General features: G+C 33.0%; 1 protein-coding gene across 2 annotated transcripts in view; it reads right to left on the bottom strand.

The window, feature by feature from the left end:
* Positions 1 to 24,059, bottom strand: part of Axn (protein axin) — a 100,691-nt gene that overhangs the window by 71,631 nt on the left and 5,001 nt on the right. The window lies entirely within an intron of this gene.

Below are 24,059 nucleotides of genomic sequence, written 5' to 3'. Positions count from 1 at the left end.
TATCTTTACTCCATCGAAGGAGTATAGTTTTCTTATCAAAATCTCCACATTATTACTTTTATGGAAATTTCATGTTATCAATCAGAAGACACAATATAATTCCCAGATCTTGTATATCTTACAGTCTCAATTACATGTTTTTGGATATCCAAATTGGTTCTTTCTATTACACCAACTAAATTTTACACCTGTTATTTATACATAAAATTAAATAATTTTTGTACTCGGCCAAAAAAAAACAATCAACAGCAACTGCAGATGATCAATAAAAATTTAACTCACAATAAAAAATCTTTTTTAAATATATGAGGTCTGTTCAGGAAATAGCCAAACATTTATAAACACACGCCAACGGTGATGTTTAGCGACATGTGGTTGGCAGCACTGCATTCTTCATAACTTGCTCTATAACCACATGTTCTTGGACTGTTGATATCTCATTTAGTTTTGGTGTTATTGTTATTTGAGTGCAATGTGTTAAAGTGTTAGTGGCGATTTTTGTAATGTGCAATTTTCGGGACAATGATAAAACGTAAAATTTTGCATGAAACTGGGGAAAACCTTCACAGAAACGTTTCAACTTTTGAAACAAGCTTATGAAGATGATGCTCTGGGTCATATGCAATGTTACGAATGGTTTTCACAATTTAGAAGTGGTCGTCAGTCGACTGAAGTGACCCTCGAATAGGAAGTCCTGCAAATCACCGATTTGCTGTCAATGAACTAGCAGAAGAAAAGGTTAGTATCCCAATTGGATCATGCCATGGCACTTTGACTGAAATACTGAATATGCATCAACTTGCAGAAAGTTTGTTCCTTGTTTGATGACTGAAAAGCAGAAAGAACATAAATGGATGTTTGTCGGCAAGTTCTTGAACACACCAATGACGATGAAACATTCATGCAAAGGATCATGAGAGATGAAAGCTGGGTTTATGGCTACAACACTGAGAAAAAAGTTCCATCATTAGAACAGATTGGCAGAGGATCTCCATGCCCCTAGAAAGCACGTCAGTCTTGATACAATTTCAAAGTGATGATGCCTGTTATTTATGATTTTAATGGAATTGTGAATTCTCACCTCAAGGTGAAACAGTGAACCATGCACACTATCAAGGTGTTTCACAATGGTTACATGAAAAAATCCGCAAAAAGAGACCAGAGTTGTGGCAAGACAACCCACAGTTCCTTCAACATAACAATGCATCCACACACTCAGCTTTGTTAATTCGTCAGTTTTGTGCCAAAAATCAGATGACTGTCCTCCCTCAGCCTCCCTACTTGTCAGACTCCTTGCAATTTTTTTTTTATTTCCAAAATTAAAATCAGTAATGAATAGACGCTGTTTTGAAACTACTGATGACATTAAAGCAAATTCGTCACAGACCTTAAAGGCCATTTCAAATGACGCTATCCAGAGCTGCTTTGCAAAGTGGAAACACCGCTGAGAAAAGTGTATGATTAGAGGAGGGGAGTACTTTGAAGGTGATAAGGGCCAATAAAAATCTGTAAAAATAATAATAAAGATTAATAAAATAAAAGTTCAGTTATTTTCTGAACAGACTTTGTATCTTAAACTGTCTCTTAGTAATGGACAATGTTCACCTTTTGATTGTTTCAAACCTTTGCTGAGACACTAACGTCCTATTCCGAAACATCTCCAGAGATTACAAGTTACACAGACACTCCTCCACTGGTGATCATTTGCTGCTCTAACAATTTGCATTAGTGAAATAATAAAGAAATAAGAATAAATACCTTGCATTAAACTTCTGGGATAAAAAAAAAAAACAGTCGTTTAATTGTGTTACAACATACTCTTACAAAATCTACAGATAAGGTAAATGTATTTTGTGTCATTATGTTAAGGCAAATGTTAAGTAAAAGGTATTATGTTATTAAGTAAATACACTTTTAAACATGCCTGTGTCACATATTAATTTACTATGTAGGGCAGCCTTTTTATGTGGTTAAAGAGAAGTTTGACAAGGTGAATTGTCCTGTTATTTATTTTACCCACCCCAGTAACCACGGCTGCCACCCAATCACTGTTATCTTACTCCTTTTTTTATGATGATGATGAGAAATGATTGGAGTAAAAAAATAGAGCCACAGTACGATTCGAATTCAGAACCTAACAAATGACAAGTAGAGACACTATCACTCCATCACACGTTTTATTTATGGGAATGGTTGATTTTCCAGTTAAGTCTTTAAATTGTATTATAACAATTACACTCATATCTTTATTATTCACGATGACAATGTGTTTTAATTACTTCATCATATCACTCAAGTTTTACTACAAGTATTATGCAATATAATGGAAAATTTAAGCGTGAATCAATGCCATGTACTTAAAATGCACATTTTCGTAAGGTTACAAATTTAATGTAATATCTTTTTCCGGAATAAAATTAAATTCATACCAATGTATTCAGCTTAAAAATGTCTCTACATCGTATCAATAGTCCTCAATAAACATTGAATGACCCAGTAAAACTGACAAACAGCATTTTAAGGTGAATACAAAACACAACCAAAACACTTTGTGTTATAAGCACTTGTTAAGCTTTGTTTATAGAGCTATAAACAAAGTACCTACTTTGCTGTTATCCCCTAGTTCCCATTATGCAGTGATGCACTATTCCCAGCATGTTGCCGGAATGCTCTGAGAAAATCCTGTTCTTTAAGAATGTCAAGCATCTCCTGCAAGTGACTCTGGATCTCTTGCACAATATCAAACCAGAAAACCTTGAGGTTTGAGTTTGATCTTGGGGTAAAGGAAGAAGTTGTAAAGGTCAAAATGTAACAAGTAAGGAAGGTATGAAGTAACAATCATATATTTAGCAGCCAAAAAAACTAAGCATTTTGTTCACAATATAGGTGATAGAATTGTCAAAATGGTACATCTAATTTCCTTCATGTCACAGTTCAGATCATTTATGCAGAATGTCATCCCTCATTCATGTCTAAATGTTTCAGTAGAATTATGCATTAATGCTCAAACCTTCAGAAATGAATTTTGTTCACTTCCTCAAAAATTCAACATTGTAATCTTTCTTAATCTTTTCTGCACCTAACACTAAAGTGCCAATATTTTTTGCCCAACTGATCATTTCAAGATCTCTGTTGTTTATTTCCCAACCATGACCTAGAATAATCTGACTTTGACTTTTATGCTACTCTACGTTTTAATTTACGGTCTACAGTGACGTCAGAAATACCACATCCATATGATCTCAAAGACTTCGCAACCAGATCCTGATGTATGGAGCGACGCTATTCTGGCATGCTAAAGAATGAAGGTCACTGCTACCATATATGCGTGCCCATGATGAGCTATTTATATGTTTAATACAGCTGGTCTCAAAGATTTCGATCAAACCTCATACACAAACTAAACTTTTCCTTCATATATGAACATGTAAAGAGATGTACAGGAAGACTCACTTATCAAAATAACAAGACCATCTCTGATTTGGATAACATCGGAGAAGTTAAAAAAATGTTTGAAATATTTAACATAATGACTTGAATAAAGCTTCATCTAAACTTGTGTCTTTGGTGTAATAACAATCAATTTTTATGCAACTTTGAATGAACCTAACTGTTATTCCAGTGATGAACATTGCAGAGATTTATGGTTTGTTAGAGGAATTGATATCAAAATTTTTTATTAAAAACATAATAGAAAAAAGTATGTTGACCACCAAAATTTCTATATCTCTGTGAAAGCACTCTGTGTACAGAAAAAGTGAAAAGTACTAGTAAGCAGTGAGTATAAGAAGATTTATTTTATAGATATATTAACAAGTATATTGGACCTGAGTAACAGATTCCTACCTATTAAGAAAGTGGTAGAAAATGTAATAATAGGAGGAATCCAGAAAGGGGCTAAAAGAAACCCTTTTAGTAAAGGTAACAGGTCCCCTTTAACAATTGTCTTTTGTAATACTGCCCACTGACACACCTAAACAGATGTTCTTCCATGAGAAGAGTTAACAAACCCAGGTTAGGAATGCATGGGAATGAGAGGGCTTGGTCAATCGTTCTCACGCTCAACTGGGGTCTGGTCCAGCAGGTAAAGAAGATAAGAGTATACATACTCCGGTGAAGACCAGCTGAAATTAGTACTGCGAAATCAGTCTAAGTGAGAAGTTACAACATCAGTCTGCAAGATGTGAGTTCTGCGAATAAGTCTAAGCAAGACGTTATGATGTGAGTCTGCAAGGAGAGTTCTGCGAGATGTCAGTCAGCAAGAGCATTCTGTAAGGAAATCAGTGAAGAAGTGAATTTCTAGTGAACTAAGTTCGGCACAATTTTGGTGACGTTACAAGTAATTCTCCAGTACATGAAAACAAGAAATGGTTCAGCAATTTTCTTTAAGATTATAAGTGAAAGAGATAATGTACTAAATTTCATTCATTAACTGTTAAGGTAGTTTTATTTGTGAACAGCAAAGGTATTTGCAGTCAAAGAACTTTTACTTGTCTTATCTATTACACTACTATTGTTAATACAAGACTAGTAATTATAAGTGTTAAGACTAGCAGTCATTTGTCAATGTCTTTTGTCAATGGGATTGAATTCAACTTTTCATTATTTATCTACCTGTGAATAAATTCTGGCGATTACTTTAAATTTTGTTTTGTATGTAATCACTGTTTTTTTGTTATTATTGGCATTTATTATTATTGTTGTTTGCTGTTGTCATCATTATCATTCTGATTATTATTGTGATTGTGGTTACTATTTTTATTATTTGTTTTATTATTGTTGTTTACTATTATTATTACTATTGTCATAGTATTGATTTTTCTTTTTACTTATGTGTTTAAACCAATAAATTGTAATAATATAAACATTTTAAATTGTTCATCTCCCAATATCCTGATCGAGCCACAAACATGCGACAATATTTTTCTGCTTGAATTCAATATGCTGGATTTATTAACAATAATATATAAGTACAAAAGTACAGTACTTCCTGTATTCAGATATTACAAAACTGACCGAAAGTAACATCAATTTTTAGAAACCATTCAAGAATCAACGTTTGTTAACCGTGAAAACCGATCACGAATAATCGAACCTCCAATACATTGGATTTTAATGTATACAGATGTGAAGAAAATTACGTGCTAGTCGGATTTTTTTATTTTCATACATATAGATCGTGCCGAGAGAGTTCTCCATTGAGCATAAGCGATATATAGAGTTCCTTAATATAAGCATTCTATCGCACTACTAGTATTCCGTTTTCAAGTGAACACATGACTAGAAATACTGTTAGCAATTTTAGCCTGTACGACAATAAAGAGGCGCCGACATTATTTTAAATCAAAGACGACCCCATAGAGCGTTTGTAATTAATTGAGACACAACAATTAAACACAATAAAGCACTTTGCACGCACGCTAGCTCACGTACACTAATATACAAAACCTCTCGGTCACAATTCTTCCAGATACTTTGTTGATCACAATTAACAAAATGTAAAGCGCTAGGTCAAGAAGAAAAATAAACAACTTTATAAACAACCCACTTAAGAATAATCAATACACTCGTATAGCCTACAAACACGTAAGTCAGTCAGAGAAGACAATTAATACTGAACGGCTTATCCGTTTTTAATAAAACTCGCAGATTAATTTGGTCATGGCACGATTCGTAATTACGATACACAGCACTAAAAAAATAAGCAGGCCCCACACATTCTTAACCATAGAAGACTTCTACTACTTTCTAACGTGAATATCATTTTAGTAGAATTACCAAAAACAAAATATCCCCATTTTTTTTTTAAATTATACTCCAGCAATCTCCGTGGTAGCGTCTCCGTCTTCGGTTCGGAGATCTCTGGTACGAATCCCGGTCAGGTAAGGCTACAAATTTCATACGCTACCAATTTCCATTTCCACATTCCCACGTACAAACTTCTTTGTAAGCTACACCAACTAAATCCACGCTATCGCTGAAACAACATTTTATCTACCACCTAATAGATGTTAACGTTTTCTAAAATAAAAATTTGGGCTTTAATTCCAATCCACATTGACGACCACCTATATCGCTACACTTGAATCAAGCGGGTTCCAACCGTAAACCGGAAAGAAAATTCTGCAGACTAAATAGCGGCATCCAAGTGCAAACACTTCGAAGATTTTACAATGTGCAAAACAGCGGTAATTAAATTCTAACAGTACGTCACAGTCAACCCTTTCATTAAGATTTAACATACTATTTAAGACTTCTGATCGCAGACCATCAACCGTATCTTAATGTACAATACATAAAAATAGCTCTTGTTATTTATGTAAGCGTTCGTACAATGTTCATTTAAGAAAAAATCGAGTAGCCTACCCGTCTAACCAAAAGAACCTTTTTTAAGGGCTTTTAACTACAACAATGGTTGATATTTTTTCCCAGTTACTGATATCCTGAATACAATACAGGGGCTGTAATAAAACAGTTACTGCTATCATTATAAAATTTCAACTCAGGAATATTTACTCGTAATCCCAGTCTTAATGATTTTTACATAATTTTAGTTTCTCAGTTAGCAAAAAAAATTTATACTGTTCTGAGTCCAAACTTTGCACTGAATACAAATATAAAAAATTGCCGCAAAATATGTTTGTATTAGTATACATCCTTATTAATAACCGATTAACAATGAGAAACCACAAATGCAGACCCGACCGAATATCTAGTTTTAATAAAAGAATGAATGACAACAAGCAAGTATAACTTTATACCGCTTTACTTAACTTAAATACAGATTTTTTCAAAGCGGCAGAAATTTTTCTTTAACGAAAGGTCGCCTACTTCGTTTTGCATTTGAAACCGACCCGGTTTTACACCATTTTTTAACAAAATCTTGTGCGTTACTCTTTGCTGGGTTAGTGACATTCGGAAATTTGTTTACGAATGTTTGACGCATTCCTTGAAAAGATCTAGAACGCACGCAGGCTTCCGCTACAGCAATTCTTTCCTCAATCGAATGGGCATTTTAGAAATACACCTGCAAAGAACGAAATTATACTGCTCCGAAAAATGAATAGTTTACAACTATTGTTAATACACGAGATTATACACAATCAATAGCAACACTAGTAGTAGCAGCGTAAAGTTTCGGTACAACGCTTACCAAATTTAATGTTTCGATCCCTGAATCAATGTTAAGAAAATGGCGTGAATGTTGTTAATTAAAAAATAACATTTCATACACAGTCACACACAGAAGACGAAAGGTTTTGAACTGCGTAGTACTGAAAGCACGGCGGTGAGAGAATACCGTGGTGATGATAGTTTTACTCTTCACAAGACGCCATTTCAGTAACAATGGAGCCGTGGAACTTGCAACAGCGGATATTCGCGAATGAGATTTGTTAGAAGTGATGAGTCTATTACAGCTACGCAACGATTCTTTCATATTAAATTCAATCTCGGTCAGAATGGTGCTGTTCCGAGTCGTAACAAAATCCTCAGATGGGTGGAACATTTAAGATCAACTGGAAACATTACGAATAAGAAGCATTAGAACATGTAAAGACACCGGAAAACATAGCAAGGGTAAGGGAATCCCTGATCAGAAGCCCAGGACGGTAGGCTAGAAAACATGCTAATGAGTCAGCAATCAATCGTGAATCTGCTAGACGAATTTTATTTGAAGAATTAAGTTTCCGCCCGTACAAAATTCTTATTGTGCAACAGCTAAAAGAGACGGATTTTGCTGCTCGCGTGGACTTTGTTTACAGGACTTGCATGTGATTTCGGGATTGAATGAAAATATAAGATTAGTAAGGAGTTATGAAGCTCATCTTCATCAGAACGGGACCGTGAAAAAGCAAAACCTGCGTTACTAGGCTCCTGAACATCCACACATCATTCACCAGTCCTCACCAGCTTCACCAGCTGTCCTCATTTTGTATGCTGTTGGCTCTTTTGGCATTATCAGACCGTACTTTTTTTTTTTGAGGAAAATGACGTTAACGTCACTATTAATTCGGCTCGATACACTCACATGCGTCAAACGTTCTTCAAGCCAGAACTGCGAAGACGAAGAATAGTTTTCAAAGGTGTTTGGTTCCAGCCAGATAGTGCTATAGATTCAATGGCAGTTCTTCTACGTATGTTTCCTAGACAAATCATCTCACGTTTTGACAATGATCCACGGTCTCCAAGATTTTCCGACTTATCAGTCTAAGACGATATTCTGTGGGGATACCTCAAAAGCCGTGTCTACAACCACAATCACAAACCCCGCAATTTGAAAGAGTTAAAAAACGTCATAATTCAAGAAATTGCTACCATTTCTCCAGAGATATTGGCTCGTGTGATGAAGGATTTCGAGAAGAGACTTGTTAACTGCATTCATATTGAAGACGTCACCTCGAAGGCATTATTTTTCATAAATAAAGGGAACAAACTACATTCATATCGCATGTATTGGCTTTAATTTCGAATCAATAAACATAATTCAATTTTAAAATTAACAGAATATTACTTATTTAAAAGCCGTTCGTCTCCCGTGTCAGACTACCTTTTAAATTAAATCGACTTTACACCCATTTAAAATGCGTAAAAACAATTCTAAAAACATTATCTAATAAACTCCTAATCAGATTTCTTTTATTTTCCTAGTCGAGTGAGGATGATTTTAGACAAGCAGTTTTCTACTTTAAGCTAAATTTTAAATAAAGATTATTTCAATGAAGATTTGTTTTTTAGAAAGTATAAGATTCGTTTTGATAAACTCAGTAAAAGATGTAATACAAACAAAAATAATAAAAAAAAGTAATTATTACGTAATACAAGAGCTATTACACATATGATCATATTTATACCAGTGCGGAAGATGTACAGTATTACAATTTTATATGAATATTATTAATTGATGTCTTATTTTATGAACAGCACTTTACAATGAATGTACATAATTTATGTTATACATTACAGCACTTTTCACTTCGCAAATTATGTAGCAAAAATTATTTTTTTTTTTTCCAATTAACACTTCGTTCACGTAGTAATATTGATCGTTTTTCATCATTAATAAACATTTTCTACAAAACGAAGAAACCTCTATACAATTTTTTTTAGCCATTTCGGATAAAAATAAAACAAAAAAAAGTTACTCCAACAAAACCCAAATAAGAAGAAGACAATGAGAAAAGATTAGTAATTAAATAGTTAATAACAAAACATTTTAAGTTTTTTGCGCTTTTCACAAGAGCGAACATAGAATGAGGTAAAATGAATCAAAATATGATATTTATTTTTGAAATTAAATTTCACGAAATTTCAATGTTTCAAAAAAAAAGTGAGATTACAATAAGACCAACGTACTTATCCTCAATATGAAGCAAGTTTTTATGCTCCTAACTTACTAGTAAAGAAATTACGAAACCAGAATAATTCATTTACATACTAAATCTACATACATCATGATATTCAAATGGAACTATGCGTACAAAAATATATTTCCAAACTTTTCTGAGAAAAAATTAAAAGAAAAATGGTAATAATTTTCAAGGAAAACAGGTTAACTACTGATTAAAATCTGTTTCTGTTGTAAACTACATTAGCAAAAAAAATTCATAACCAAATAGAATGCAGACTTTTTACGTACAACAGATTTTTCTTATACAAGTGATTTATTTCAGAAAGGTTTTAAATGAAAACAGATAATAAAAAAATGTACGTAGTTAATTGTATTACATTAAAACAAAGAATTTGTTAAAAATAATTTGAGAACGGTGAAAATAAGTTATTTTTCAATACACGCTCCCTCTGATTCAAATCCCCTCGACTCATGACTCGTTTCCCAGCAAGTGAGACTTATTAGCTGCTTTTGATATGATGTAAAAAAAAGTTGCTTATACCAGTAAATGGAGGTAGGATTTTTTATTTCTTCACGACGATTTACGAGAAAATCTTCAATTAGCAATTTATAAGGGTCTTTTCTATATTATTATAGAATACTTAATGGCATGAGGGTGACCTTGCTGTACAGCCTCACCCTCTCGACATTTTAAGTTGAAAATTTAATGGCATCAATGCCCCCATATATAGAAGTAATCTGACTGAGTTTGGTCAAAAACGAATCGAGTAGTTCTGGATATAAAGTGATTTAGAGGCCAACACTCCTAATACACATACGTACGTACGAAGATCCAGAAAATTTCCATCCGGTCTTTTGGGTTCCTTAGCAGTAAAACGTAAAAATCCGGTGAAAACTGCAAATGCCCAAATTGGACCGATTACCATACTTTACTTTCTATAGCAATAGCAGTAGGCGAAAAAGTAAAAATAGATTAGCGAGCTAAGCGAACGTAGGTTAAGGCTGGTTAGATTGTATTTATAATTTCTCTACAAATACCCACTGATTTGCAAAAAAAAGTATAAAAAGTAAAAAAACTATTGCGGGGGAAAACAGAAAAGAATCATTTATAATTTAACGAGATACTTAAACGACCGGAAAAATTTTTTTTTTGTTTGTGGGCGAAAACCGCCTGGGCGTTATCATCGCCCGGGATTTTATTAATAAAAGGGTAAAATAACTCCAAAATAATAAAACTAATAAGGTGTAAAACTTAGTCAAGAAGGTAAAAAAAAAACTCAAAACTAATACTGCAGACGAAGTCTTTAAAATATAAAAGTTAAAATAATCGAATAAAGAAACTATATAAAAATTACCTAATTCCGATGGGGAAAAAATACGGCGTACGATGATGGAGTCATTTTCATGGATCGAATAAAAAACAATAACTTGGCAGATCAAAATTGTAAAGAATGAAATAATATTACGATTATTTTATATACAGAGTGTATCACGAAGTTTTCCCGGGACATTCATAACCTATTTTATTCTTCTCGTGAAAATAAAGGAAAACGTTCATACAAACGTATATCCTAAAATGCTTTGTTTGCGAGTTACGGCTAGTGAAAGATTTCGCTCGGATTTCAGCTAAACCGGTGAAATGAACCCGTACTGAAATTTTTAGGGCGTTAATTAAGGAACAGAATTTGTGATTTCTTATGATTTTTGACTTGAAAAAAAATGGGTCCCATAACCGTATCTGCAACCTACGTTTTGAGAATTCTGGGATGAAAATCAATAAATTGGGGGGGAAACCCAGTTTTTTATGTTTGACATACAATAACTTTGTTAAACGGTTAATAAACACGTAAAACTTTTAAACAAAGCTCGTAGACAATTTAACTCTAAACAAAATGGTGCAAGATAAGTTTAATAAAAAGAAGAAAAGTTAGAAAAATTCGAATTTTATTTAGAAACAATAGAATACTACATTTGTCAAAAAAAGTGCTTATTAAACAAAAAGCAAATTGTTTTTTGATGATGTAAAAATGAAAAAAATACTGTTTAAAAATTAAATAAACTGGAAATTACACAAAAATTTTAAAATAGAAGTAAATAAAAATTACTTGCATAATATTTTTTTTTTATTAATGATAGAAATACAATAATTTGAAAATTATTATTTCAAAGTTGGCAATAAAATAACAGCTGCTCAACAATGCGCAAACTGTATTAGTGTTTAAATTATTCTGTAAGGTACATTAAGTATATCATGTACTTTGAAGGTTTCCTGAGAATTTACTTTGAACCGATCGTTTTGCCAATGAAGTATTGCCGTACTTATTTATAATAGAGAAATACGCTGATATGGTATTCATTTTTGGGTGTGTGTAATGGTAATGATACAGCTGTTGCAGTAGAATATAAAATACGTTTTCCGAATCGCAGGATTCCAGATCCCAAAACAATTAGCGTGACTTTTTGTAATCTTCGGGAAGAAGGTATTTCTTGTACCTTCGCAGCTGGTATGAATACCAGTTAAATATTCGGACCGGCTACGAAAGATCTGCCCAACAAGACGCTATTATTGATGATGTTTATAGGCGATTTAGGAGGAAAGGAAAATAATTTGGGGACTAATTCTAGAGCATGAAATAAGGTAAAAAGTTCATACAAACATATGTCCGAAAACGCTTTGTCATTCAGTTATGGCTAGCGAAACATTTCGCCCGGATTTCAGTTCCCCCCGGTGAAATAAGATTATACTGAAATTATTAAGGCGTTATAAAAGGGGCAAACTTGATGGGTTTTTATATTTTTTTTATCTGAAAAATCGAATAGTTCTCAGAACTGTATCTGGTGCTTTTCATGATATCCAACGTAAAACAGAAAAATTCGCAACGAAAAACACGGTTTTTATATTGTCTGATAATATTGTCTGACAACATCAGAAGAGTAATGAACTAAGAGATAAGAATTTACATGTGCACATGTTGTTCTTGTGAGGGTCTATTTTCAGTCGCTCTTTAAACTTTAATATAGATAAAATTAAACAGAAATTCCAGGATAATTAGATAAAATTAAACAGAAATTAACCTAGAAAATACAAAAATAATACCATTCTAAATTATAATTTTCAATTAATATTAAATAATCAGATGTCTCACCAAATCTATTACACATACACACATGTAATAATGCCTATTAAATTACAACTACACATAAAAAGTACGTAAAATTTTATTTCATTTTTTTTAAATTAATATTATCAAATTATTATTTATCGTATTTTTTTTACAATCAGAAGTTAATTATTATTAATGAAACAATGCATTTAAATTAAATATATACAAAAAAAGGATTCGAACCATTGTGCCTTCCCCTTCTAAGATCCAAATATTTCATCAATTAAAATTTCATCTGGCTACAACTCTGGACCCACCGAAAATAAATATCACTTATGAAAAATTGTTGAAAAGCTCTCAATGAGGGCTTATTACCGCCGTTTAGAAAAAGTCCAAAATCCAAATGTTTTTGGATTTCGGGATTTTTTGGACACTTTTGGTTCAGTCGATTGCAATAAAAAAGGGAGGTGCACAACTAGATATTACAATACTCCTAAATCCAAAATTTCAACATCCTACGGCTAATCGAAATTGAGTTATGCGAGATACATACGTACGTACATGCATACATACGTATGTACAGACGTCACGCTAAAACTAGTGAAGATGGATTTAGGGATGGTCAAAATGGATATTTCCGTTGAAATCTGAAAACCGAAATTTTTCTCGACACAATACTTCCTTTACTTTGTACAAGGAAGTAAAACTGAACTTTTATTATTAAAAACAAAACTTAACAGAAAAATGTTATGAATTTTTTAAATTGACTATAAAATTAACTATAAAAGTGGGGAACAAAATACTTTTTTTTGCCTCAGGAAGGAAAATATGTGATTCTGATAGTATTTTTTTTCTGAATTCAAATACGATACGGTTTTCTCTATCACGCAAGGTTTCCCAGAGATAGGCACTTGTAATTTCAAACATTTTAATACTTTCTGCATTCTTAACTACACAATATTCTAATATTTAACTCGCCCAGAAAGTAAGAAATGACGATTTTCTGCTATATTTCGCCTGTTGATGGTCCAACAATAATCGGCCAGCATATTAGGATTCCATTTTGACACCTCTTTTCCGTAGCTGAAATCTCCTGATGAAAGTGTTCCCCGTGCTCATCGCTCACTGCGCCAAGACTTTCCGGGAACAAATCTAGGTGCGAGTGGAGAAAATGTACTTTTAAAAACATATTACAACCCAAATTTCTATAAGATCGTTGACATCACGGTAATTTTCCACCGTTCGGTTTCCCAAAAAACCTGAGTAACATTTTTGAATGTTTGCCAAGTAGCTTTCTCCAGTGGATTCAATAGTTCCTCAAACTTTTCATAATGCATTAGTGATCGTATTTGTGGTACCACAAATATTCTTTCTTTAATTTTTGCACCACTAATTTTAGGAAACTTCTTTTAAGTACGTGAAACCAGGAGTACTGTCCATGGCCTTGACGAAATTCTTCATTAATCCTACTCTGATATGTAACGGAGGTAGATACACATTTTTAGGATTACACAATGGGTCATGTTTCACATTTTTCTGTTCAGGAATGATTGATTCGCGTTTAGGCCATTCTTTTTAATGAAATGGTTTTTTTCTGACCCTACTATCCCATTCACACAAAAAAACCAAGAAAGCTGCAGACTAAGTCCTTCAAATCACCACAAATATTCCATTCATACACTACATATTGAAGCTTTTCCAACATAAATTGAAACTTTTCATATATTTCTTTCATACTGGCAAAGTGAACCACAGATACTGATGGGAATTTATTACCATTATGCAGAAGCATAGCGTTTAAACTAACTTTAGAGGAATCTATGGACAAGCGCTATTCTGTTGGGTTATGTTCATTACAAAGTGTCTCCATAAGAGAAGAAATGTCATTACAAAACACTAAGCCATTTTCTTCAGAAAAATAGACTTTAAATTCAGAATGACGATTACGATAAATACATAGCTTTGTATTCTTTTGAAGAAGATTCCATCCTTTTAGCCGGGAAGCAAGCATTTCAGTGTTTTCTTTTTTTATAATTTTAAATCTGGTATGAGATAAGATTTTTTTGAGACAGTAAATGGGGCTCAGATGAATCGCTTTGTTCAAAAGTTGCATTACCAGAATCTATTTATTTTTCTTCCTTAATTCTATCAGACTCTGAGCTCTCTTCATCTAATGTCACATGTTTTGGAGGTTTTGGCATGGGCAATTCTTCGCAGTGCGGAACGAGTCTCATTACAGATTGCAATTGTACACTGTATGTTTTGAATTTGACGTGATTCCTTTAATGATTGTTAGTTTAATTGATTCTTGATTCTTTAATGATTGTTAATTTGTTTAATGATTGTTGAAATAACAGTCAGAAGAGTGATCTTTGGGTTCCCTCCAAATCATAGGAATAGCAAATGGCATGTGGCGTGTGCCATTTTTCCATGCAGTGAGAGGCCTAGAACACGATAAACAACTAATATGTGGGACCCAGACCCTTGTTTGGTCCTCGACTTTACACCCAAAATAAAGTTCGTACCACTTTTTTACTGATGGAGTAGGGTTTCGTCCTTATGACTTGAACATCACTTCACCACATACATAACAAAAATTATTAGGATAATTTAAACAAACTCTACGCATTTTGTAACTAACGACAAATCAATACAAAATAAAGTTGTAAATATGTAATACATAATAATTGAGACACACAAAGAGCTCACAATGATGTGTTTACTGGTTCACTACTACCTTACAACTGGCATCGTTCTGATGAATGTATGCTACACTAGATCACGTTTGTACATGTCTGAACCTGCACAGCAGTAGCAACGCTACCCTTTAAGTTAGCTCATTTGTTTCTATCATATTTACAATGCTTTGGTAGCTTTTACTTGACAATGGAAAAATGGATGAAAAAATGTTTTAAAATATTTAAAAAAATTAGAAAAAAAAAACTGATGGAGAAATTCCGAATACATATTTGAAAACAGTATAAAAACCTGCATTAAGTACCCCTGCTGGTACTTGTGAGACAAAAATCATGCTGACCAGTGTAATTTTAGACCTTTGAAAAATTAAAATAGTTCAATTTTTTTTAAAGACTCGCTCTATCTCATACTGCATTAATTTACAATTAAATTTTCAAAACTTCCACCAGTGACATGCACTTTTCAACTCGTTCTCTTATAATTTCTGTCGGCAACCTAATGATATTTCCGCGTTCCTTGTTGAGGGCAGCAGCACTGAGAATGCAATACGGGATCAGTTCATCCCGTGTGTTTACTTTTTGCTTGTTTTTCATCCATCCCCATAAACAGTAGCAATCTAAGGGATTAAAATCCGCTTATCGAGGTGGCAAATTTACCGGCCCGCTACGTCAAATCCATATACTAGCAAACCTTTTATCTAATTCTCTTACTTCAGTCGTGAAATGTGTTGATGCTCCATCAACTTGATAGTACATTTCAAATCGTTTCGCCAATGAAAGATTTTCAAGCACTGTTAAGAAATTCATTGTTTAAAAATTCCAGATAATTTCTCTCCGTGATATGTTGCTCTAGTATGAAAGGACCTATTAACTGGTTGTCGATCATGCCACACCAAACGTTTACCGAAAATCGCTGCTGGAAATTTGATTGAACTGCAGAATCTGGGTTTTCTTAAGACCACCTATTTAAATTCCGTGTGTTATTTATACCATTACGGTTGAAAACAGCTTCGTCCGAAAACAGTATGAACGGAATTAACTGGTAATTATTGTTAACCCATTAATAAAACTGCAATCATCTGGCTTGGTCACTATGCTGGGGAGGTGTTGACTTTCTGTCAACACCTCCCCAATAATATGATAAGGACGCAGTCCGTGAGCATGCAATGTCCTCCATACTATACTTTATGGAATGTTGAGTAGTATAAAAATTCTTCACTCGATATAGGACTAAACTCTACCACCTGAAGAATGTTTACCACCTGAAGAACCTTTAACCACGATGTACCGTTCAAATGAAACATGAACGCTGGGAACAAATATTATTTCACACAAATTTATTCTCACAAAAATATTGTTAAAAATTCAACACAATACTTTACGGTATGGACTACTCGTCCAAGATACCTACGTCAGTATTCTTTCCACCGAAGCTGAAGCACTTCCATCGCCAATGCCGTACACAAAAATCATATCGGTATACCTTGCACGAATGAAGAGACGCGGCATTTTTTAAAACAAACAATTCAAAACGAAATTTCACAATTCTATATTCAAATTTAACTGGAAAAATGTAGCTTCTATTTAAAGTAAAAAAAAAAAAAAAAACAGTACATAACTTGATTCTTCATTTCATAACAATAAAAATTATGTCAAAAACAACTCTCTCTCTTTTCCTGTTTAGCCTCCGGTAACTACCGTTAAGATAATTCTTCAGAGGATGAATGAGGATGATATGTAATAAGTGTAAATGAAGTGTAGTCTTGTACATTCTCAGTTCGACCATTCCTGAGATGTGTGGTTAATTGAAACCCAACCATCAAAGAACACCGGTATCCACGATCTAGTATTCAAATCCGTTTAAAAATATCTGACTTTACCAGGACTTGAACGCTGGAATTCTCGACTTCCAAATCAGCTGATTTGGGAAGACGCGTTCAAATGTCAAAAACAACTAAACCGCCTAACGTTTAAAAAAACACGTAACCACAATTTTTTGACAACAATAAATAATATTCAGATTAATTTCGAAGAATATAAATAATGTTCCCAACCTGATTGTTCAAAGGTCAAAAATTATTCTAAAAACAATAATTTTTGATTTTTATTAATTCATAACATTTATCCGTTGTTTTGTTATTTTTGTTTAAATTATAAATGTCAATTTTTTTTCATAAACTTTATTATATCAACTTTATAAGAATTAAATTCTCCACAAGTTTTGATAATACAATTTACCCATTTATTAGTCATTTAACAAATTTGTACTTCAAACCTAAAAAAACGTGTTTTCGTCACCGAAGTTTTCTGTTTTACATTGGATATCATGAAAACTGCAGGAAATACAGTTCCTCGACCTATTTTATTCAATTTCGTCAAAAAAAAGAATAAAAAGCTTAATCAAACGGTCCAAAACCCTTTTATAACGCCATAAAAATTTCTGTATGACCTCTTATCATCGGAGGAAATGAAATCCGGGCGAAATTTTTCGCTACCCGTAACTGAATGGCACAGCGTTTTCGGACTTATCTTTGTATGACTTCTTTCCTTATTTCAACTCTAGAACCAATTCCCAAATTACCTCTGTATTTTATATATATATAAAATAGAGAGAGAGGGCGTGAAAGGTTTTGCAATCGACATGCGCATAAGTAGTGTAAAAGTAGTTTACATCATTATACAATTTCCTGCTTTCAGAGAATGAAAGAAATTCTTATTTTTTGAAAAGCTAAAATTCATGAGCATTTTTATTTTTTTAATTATTCTACTCAAAATCATGGGTTAGACCACTGCTGAAGTAATATACATCGTTATACATTTGTAAGGATAGTTTTATAGGTTAAGACGTTTATTATTACTTCGGAGAACAACCAGAAATAGAAAAAAATTGGATGTAGGACCAATTTTTTATCAATAAAATAATTTCCATCTCTTATATACAACTATAAAATCTCTACTGAATAGAAGCAATGTTTGACACGCTGATACACAACAGTATATTTGGCTCAGTGTAGAAGGAAAAAGGGGATGGGAAGCCACTTCGCTTCCCGCTTTTCTTTACAAAGTCTGTCGTATAATCCTTGTTACTCTTGAGAGTGGCTTATCAACTTCGAAAGCGACTTTATGACTACTAGAACGCCTACAATCGTTACGCTTAGGACCGACACATGTTCGCGTACGCGCTCGCGCACACACACACACGTTTACCCCCAATATTAATTTATATATAGGGTATACATAAAAAAAGGATATCTAGGGTTGTAAAGTTGTTTAATATCTCTTAAGTTTGACTTACAATAACAAATAATAAAATAAAATGAAAAAGTAACATTTATAGTTTTTCCCTACAAATGTTCAATGCGAGCACCTTTGGTCACGTGAATACGTCTAACCGATAGGAGATTCTATCGTATACTAACCAGAATGTTTGGAGTAATGAAAGCTACTTCAATTCTACGCCTCAAATCTGGTAGATCAGTTGGAAGGGTAAGCGCGTACATAAGATCATTTATAAAATCCCAAAGGAAAAAAATCACATGGAATCACATCGGATGACGTTGAAGGCCACTTCAAATAAGCACTGTCATCGGGTCAGTGCCGACCGATCCTGCGGTAGGGAAAAACGTCATTCAACCCATACCGTACGGAGCTGTGTCAGTGAGGAAGACGTACCATCTTGTTGCAAATAAATTCCCTGGTCCATCTTGCAGTCGAGGAAAGAGCCGTGGTACACGTATCCAAGTAAGCAACTCCTACTGCGCTTGCACCAGCAAAAAAGAACGGTCCGTAAACTCGCCATCGGGAAATTGCACAGAAAACATTTAATATTTGAGAGTACCTTACGCATTGTAAGAGTTCATGGGAATTTTCTACAGATACGAAATTATTTTTGTTAACTTTTTCTCTAAGATGGAATGTTGACTCATCGCTAAACATTATACGATCAAGAAAATTGCCATCTTCATGCTGCAACATTTCGATTGCGAAGTCGGCAAGCACTACGTAATGTACAACTGTTGTAAAAGGTATGGACGAAAATGTAAGCGTTTCCTTAAAACATTTCACAATATCATCACAGACATAGCTAGTTCACGGCCGCCAGAACTAGCTATCTGGCTAAAGTTTCTTAGCCACATAGCCGGTAAGGAACTAAATTTGTTAGTTCCTAACAGATTTTTTGGTCAACGCAAGAAAGACTTTCTGACACGATTAAAATTTCCTTCAGACACCCTCAGTCGTCCCACACGCTTACCTTTACAAGAGACACTCGGTCGTTTCAAACCGATTATTTATCGATGAATGTTATTATCACTCGAAGGATTACAATTAAACTTTTTACTGAACGCAGATTGAGCTGTAACTACAGATTCACATTTAGCCGACTACTAACACTGAAGCTTTCTGTTCAGGAATCGCAAACTTTGCAAGTGATCCTATCAAACGGAGGATAGAGAAAATCAATCTACGCCTATGCGCTCAACTAGAACTGTCTTTTTTCCTTTGATTTTAGTCAACACTGTACACCTCATCTAAGAGATATTATGACAAATTAAAACTCCGATATTTTTTCTTATATATTTATAAATATAAATAATAACCGTAAAAGTAATTAAGTACAGAAATAATATTAGGATTTATTCTAAACATCAAAAAATAGATTTCTTTACACATAAACTGACATAATTCCTAATCCTTTTATTTTTTAAACAAATCTTAGCTGCAAAAATAAGAACGTTCCATAATATAACATTATTACACTAGTGCCGTAACTCGATAGTGGGAATAATCTTTTCACTTCTTAACCTGAATCGGTGAGCATGATATTAGATATCCATCGAGTAGAAAAAGAAATTATTCAAAAACATATACTTTATAAGAGATATGCTAATTTTTATACTTGAAAAAAATTAACTGAATCTGTAAAAAAATCTTGTGATTCAGCAGGCAAAATAACAGGCGTAATATTTAAATAAATCAATAATTTCATTAAATAATAAATCCGAAAATATTATAATTAAAAATAGAGGTTAGCAGTAGAAAAAGTTCGAAATGATCTAATAAATAAAATGATACAAATTTTATTTGTAATCCGATACACAGAAATCTTAAGCGCCCCGGTTCATTCTGATGTAATGAATTGTAATCTACAATGATTAAGAATTTAAAGATGGTCGTGCATGATTTTAACACAGTATATAATATATTTCGCTTCGGAATAAAACGTTCCCTTCGTAACCACATATCGTGGAATAAAACCGATAGTTTACAAAGAAATATTTATGCTAATCTAGAAGGAGAAAAACCAAGCAGTAATTCTTAACCACCAAACGATGTTCACCAAATATAGCATACCGCATTTATTTACACAATATACATTTTATCTTTTTGGAAAAAAATAATTTAAATCTCCAAACATCCAACAAACTATACGATTTTTAGTTGAAAATTTGAATCGCCTAAATGTAACCTAAACCTAATTTAGGAAATAGATTTGGAGGTTGGGCTCGTAGTAAAAGAAATTACTTAAAACTACTAAAGCTCTACAAGGTATATTTCTCGGCATCGTACCAAATTTTTCCAAGTTTTTAAAAATTCTAAAAAATAAAATCGGTTGGTATAAAAAAATCCTTCAGAAATTTATTGGTCGAGTTTAAAAAGAATTCAAAGTAATATTAAAAACAAATATAAATAACAAAAAAAAACTTTTAGTTCCACACGGAAATAAATTAAATTTTCCATACTGTTGGATAACTTTTAAATTCAAAGCAAAAACAAAAACACGAATGAACTGATTAAATTCGTTTTTACGAAAAATAATAACAATAATGCACTAAATAATCTAGCAACATAAGCAACGTTTATATTACAAAGAGCAGTACGATGTCATTAGTAAAGGTAGTATGTATAAGCTGGTGAGTGCGACAAAACGACGAAGGGAACATGAGAGGATAAGACCGACGGCAATGAGGGAGGAGAGTGTGGACGGACGGTGAGAAGACGAAATAGGGGGTGAGATGGGGGGGGGGGGATTGAGTAGAACTATAGGACGGGCAGGAGAGAGGTACAGCACAGGATGAAATAGAAAAAAAGACGAGGTGGATGGGAGAAGACATCAAAGGTACCGACGGTGAAAACTCGACGCTTTGTCTGCTGGCGGCAACTTTTTGTGGCCACACACACACACACACACACACACACAGGTCGGGCCGCCTGCTAGTAGAACTAGCCTGATGTGTTGTGTAGTACTCACTCCTCCACGCTAATACGTATATTCATCTCTTTCTAACACACGCAGTCTATACTATTTTATCTTTCGCTCACTTACATACACTATATACTCTTGAGGACAAGAACAGCAGGAGCTGTGGCTGGCTGGCAAGCAGTCAGGCAGACAACGTGAAGATACATAACATACTGACTGAAGACACAAAATACGTACTGTACATCATATCAAACCATACATACCGAAATAATAACATAACATCAAGAAAAAGTATTATAAATAAACAAGAATTTACACACTAAAATATTAAGGCTTTTATGAAAAAGCGGCTTTAACTTCAAACTCCCCAACGAATTTTTGAAATTCTTTTAGTTGCAATTAATCTTAATTAAATGTAAAAAAAAACACACAACAAAAACATTTGGTATTTTAAAGATTTTTTTTTTTTAATCTATGAATATTTCAGAAAAATTACAATTTTCTACAATACCATAATTATTTATCAGAAAATGTTTGTTATTTCTGTACTAAAACAAAAAAATAAACTTCAATTCAAAAATACAAAACTTATATTTCAAAGAGCTGATTTTGATGATACAACAGTATAATACTTTTGGATCCCCAAGATTTTTTCAGGCATGATTCTTTACAAAATACAGGTTGTAAGATTACTCAAAATCTGATGATACACAATACAAAGTTATGCATTACTACTTTGCAGGTTTGCAAATTTTTTTATTAAAGGAAAGTTTTTGTGCAAGTACATAATGGTAGCAACAAAGAAGTAATTATTGTGACATGCAGAAGTATTTAGCAGCATACAAAACACTATTATTTTTCTTGATAAATAAACATTCTGTGTTACATATGAACAAATATGTTTTAAAAGTATAGATTAAATAATGCATTTAAATGGGTACAATAAAATACAATTGTATGATCCATGCATAAAGCACTACAAGATAGCTGTGAAGAAGAAAAGAACTTCCGTTTCATTATAAAATTTATGGATCTCCTGTTAGTAAATTTTATTATATCACCATTAGTGTTTAGATTTTGTACATCAACTTTACCAATAAGTTTTCAATGGTAGATGTCCATGTTAATTCATATAACTGCAGCACAACACACTATTATAGCCTCTCAGGGTAAAGATATACACTACATACAAAATAATGAACACACACAAACTTCATTCCGAAAAATAAACTAAAAGTCACAGGTATATCATAATTTTCACTGTAGTGTAAAATTCTCAAAGTATACAAACATTATTTAACAGTCTATATGCTTTTAAAAAAATGAATAATAAATATTTATTTCATAGTGATAAGGAAAGTGAGGGAATTACTTCTTATTTGATAAAATATTTTTCATTCATCTTACAAATAAGTAAAACAAAAAACTGCAAAAAATATTAGTTTCATTACGTATAACATTAAAAGTGGCAAAAATGTAGATGAAGCGTACACTTCTCACCATACACACAAACAGAATAGGGGTTTTCATTTATGTCAATATCAAGTTTTTTTGCACTACAATTATTAAGCATCAGTGCAAGGACTTAACTGACTAATCCAATTCTATCACTAGGTACTTAAAAGTCTAGGCAACATCACACAGACATCCTTAGCCAAAAGTTTTAGGGTCATTAAGTGAGGCCTAAAACCATGTTTGAAATATTTCTCCTTCAAAAGCATACATACATTAATAATAAATTTACCAGCCAGTTAAAAACCTCTACTTCAGAAATAAAACATGTTAGCATATCCAGCTGGTAAAGTCAGAGATCATTACCTATTGATAACAAACTAAAATGATTGTTTTTAGAAATTAAAAAAAAAGGACAGTTGTTTCTAAATATCACACATCTAATTTTAAATAAGAAACCACCAGTAAAAGTGAAACTATTGAGGTAAAGTTATACTGTGTGCCACAGAAATGTTTGGAGCAGAGATGAGGAGGATAATAGCCGAGGAAAAATGAAGTGGAATGCAAGCATGGGAAATGGGAGTTCCTCGAATCAATAAAAGTATAGTTGAGAAGAGACAGAATTAGATCATACTAGAATAAGAAATGAGAAGCACGAGAAAAATTGTTAGAACATTAAGATGTGAAAATTTATTTATTAACAAACAGCCCATCCTAGAACATGACAGAAAAGAGGCGTAAAGGAAATGTTGGAAAGAAGATAGAAAAGTATAACAGGTTACAGACAAGAGGTTATAGAGCACAAACAAAATCAAGAAACATCTTGTTAACAACTACTCCCAACAGTTGCTGGATTCAGTTGAGATTATAACTCCGCTATAACCTCACTGGACATGTTAGTTTAATTCACAAGAGAAAATAGATAATCAAACATCTATTAAGTGTACTTCCAGCCAAATTACCCACTAAACCACAATTCCATTGCTAAAGGAATATGGAAACAGGGCAAGCAGGGCTTGAACTCTGGTCTATTCCACAGCTAACAATACCTAAGAGGTTAATTTGGTCAGGAAGACATATAAATTAGACAATTTCATATAAATGAAAATGAGTAGATAAATTGTATATGAAAGAGCAGGTGATAAAATTACTCTTAAGTTTACAAATTTTAGTCACCCTGAGTTGTCAAATACAAAATAAATAATGTACCTACATCATCTCAACTTCAGTTATTTTTACCTTGAAAAATTTATGAG

The sequence above is a fragment of the Lycorma delicatula genome, chromosome 9 (assembly GCF_047948215.1).
Source record: "Lycorma delicatula isolate Av1 chromosome 9, ASM4794821v1, whole genome shotgun sequence".
NCBI classification, from domain to species: Eukaryota; Metazoa; Arthropoda; class Insecta; order Hemiptera; family Fulgoridae; genus Lycorma; species Lycorma delicatula.
This window is presented reverse-complemented; position numbering and strand designations above follow the sequence as displayed.